The sequence below is a fragment of the Aotus nancymaae genome, unplaced genomic scaffold (genome assembly GCF_030222135.1).
Source record: "Aotus nancymaae isolate 86718 unplaced genomic scaffold, 86718_ANA_hifiasm-v0.15.2.pri h1tg000011l, whole genome shotgun sequence".
Classification (NCBI taxonomy): domain Eukaryota; kingdom Metazoa; phylum Chordata; class Mammalia; order Primates; family Aotidae; genus Aotus; species Aotus nancymaae.
Window position 1 is genome coordinate 9,666,818 of NW_026988422.1, and position 2,893 is coordinate 9,669,710.

The window sequence follows — 2,893 nt, forward strand, 5'->3', positions numbered from 1 at the left end:
GAGAACAAAGAAAAAGGTGTTTCCCTTTATAAAACCATCAGATCATATAAGACTTATTCACTACCACAAGAACAGTAGGGAGGAAACTCCTCCATGATTCAATTATCTCCCACCAGTTCCCTCCCTCATCATGTGGGAATTATGGGAGTTACAATTCAAGATAAGATTTGGGTGGGGACACAGCTACACCGTATCACTAATGAATTCTCGCAGTTCATTTGGGACTTAATTTCTCTCTTCCCTTAAAAAACCTGGCACACCCTCAGCTGACTTGTGCTGTAACTTAACCCTAGTTATCAGCCTAAAATCTAGGAGACAAAATAGGGGCATTTCCTGAAATGGGTGCCTGATGCCTTGTGAGGAAGAACCCTTTGAAGAAACTTTCTGCATGAGGTCAAAATTAGCCTTTAATGGGGAGGTCTGGGCAACTTTTATAGGCGCTGGTTCAAGGAGAGCCACAGTCCACAAGGACACTCATCCAGACACTTTTTACCATGTTTTCCCAAATACAGCCTTCTCCTTAGTATAGCAAACATTGTCTTAGCTAAGCATTATCTTGAAAGCAAGATAATGATAATTATTGCTTTCAATAAAGAAAGATAATGACAATTATTATTATCTTACTTTCAAGAGTCTTTGAACCTTCTCAGTTTTGACTATGAAATTTGGAGATTGTTCATTAGTGGAGATTATTCATTAGTTGAGTTTGCTCTCCTGTTCCTAAAAACACTTCTTTGTAAGTGACTAAACAGGCCTTCTAGTTCTCACACTTAGTTTTCAACATTTTTATGGCCGTTAGTGTCTCATAACCCCTGTGTAGTTAGTTAATGCAACTTATTATTAATCAGCCAATTCTACTTTCTTTGTATATATTGTTACTCTTATTATCTTTTAAATGCCTGAGTTGTCCCACTGGCAAAGGTATACCTCCACCAGAATATTTATCTTGTCCTAACTACCAGTGAAATTTTTATCAACTGGGCCTCTACCTTGTGGCAGGCAGTAGCCTTGCCCCACATATCACTTAAGATGGGGTACTTCTTACCACCTGGTGAGTGAGCCAGTTCCCAAACTGCATCTTGCTACCTGCCTTCCTGGACCATCCAGGTATGCCAGCTGTGTTAGGTTTGTCTTCCAGAAAGCAGTCACAAAGATAGAGATAGGAATGCAGGAGTTTTATTGTTGGTAATGCCTGTGAAACAAACGAGAAAAGTAAACAGGAATAGAAAAAGCCTTCAGACTGTGATGCAGGTCTGACACCTATGAAAGAAGGCAAGGAAGGAAAGGGGACTAGATAGAAACAGCATGAGACTGAAGTGCAGCTGTGAGAGTTTGGCCACCTTGATGGAGAGCTTCAGAACAAAGATTGCCTATCACAGGAGGTTTGCACTGGCCAGAAGTAGCTGCACTTTGGGGTAACTGATGTTCTAAGTTACTGGCTGGGAGCTGTCTAGGAAGTGTTGTCCTTGGCTCAAACATAGCAATAGATCCCAAAGGTGCTGCAGCTAGAGGCTGTCAATAGACTACATTCCCCACTACAGGTTCTCTCTTAAAAGGAGATCTAAGCAATGAACTTTTGAACTACCATGCTGCCAAATTAGGTATTTGCTACAGGCTAGGCATTACTATTTTTACATTTCATCTCCATCTAGAATTATTTTCCATCTGTTTGAATAACATTCATTAGAATTTACTAGAGAAGTTCTGGGTTGTAAAAAAATAAAGTTTTTAATATCCTGTTTCCTTGAGAATGTCTCTAGGTATAAAGTCCAAGTTTTCTCTCTTCTTTACTTTAAATAAATCAACCATCTTCTGCCTTCCATGCTACTCTGACAGTTCAGTCACGATTCTAACCACCTTTATTTTGCAGATTATCTTTCATTTCTTTTTGGCTGCTTTCACAATCTGTCTTTCTGCAACATTTATGATGTGTTAATGTGTGGTTTATTTTTACTGCCTTGGACTTCTAAGTCTTGGCTTATTAGTAATTGTAAAAAGTTACCAGTACTACCTATCTCTCCCTTAGGCTCTCACATCCTTTTGGAACTCCAGTTAGACTTGTATTACTTTTCATTCTATTCTCCAAATTTCTTGCCTTCTCTTTTATATTCATATATCAATCCTTCTGGCTGTGTTTTGGAAGTCTCCTCAGGTTAGACTTCCAGTTTAGACAGAGCAAAAATAAAATGTATAGCTTAATTCATGCTCTAAATTTCACATTTTATGTGCTGTAGTCTTCTTTTTTACGTGTTTTATCTGATTGTGTTTAAAATCTTTTAGTTCTTATTCTTGAAAATCTCTTGTTCCCAGCTCATTTTAAAGGATCTAATTTCTTTAATCATATATGCTTTTTATGCTGATTCATAATTCTGATATCTGAAAATTTTGTGGTCTACTTCTGCTGGTTCTTACTCATAGTATGTTTTCATTATTTTGTGATATTTTGATATGTGTGTGTAGATGCTCAATTTTCTGGAGTTTAACCATGGGAATTCCATAGGACCTCTTAAATTACCCAGAAAGGACTGATATTTTCTTTTATCAGTAACCTGCTGGTATGACTATTCCAGGAATTCAAATTAAATTATTTGCTTGAGATTTCCTTGGACTGTACAGGTTGTTTAAATTTAGACAGCAAACCTGAGAACTAGTTTATGATTATGTGTTCTCGGGGAAGAATTTATTTTCTTTTCCTTTTACCTGCAACTAAGTTTGAGAAGGTATGTTTCCTTAATTTTATCTTTTTTTGGCAAATTTGTTTCCTTATATCCTAAAAAAGTCAAAATTTTATGCAAGATCTCCCCTTAGGTTCCTCAACTGGATGGGCCACAGGATTTAGTTATTCTTCATATTAGCTCACAAAGAAGCAGCTCAAAAATCTCCAGTGTTCAGA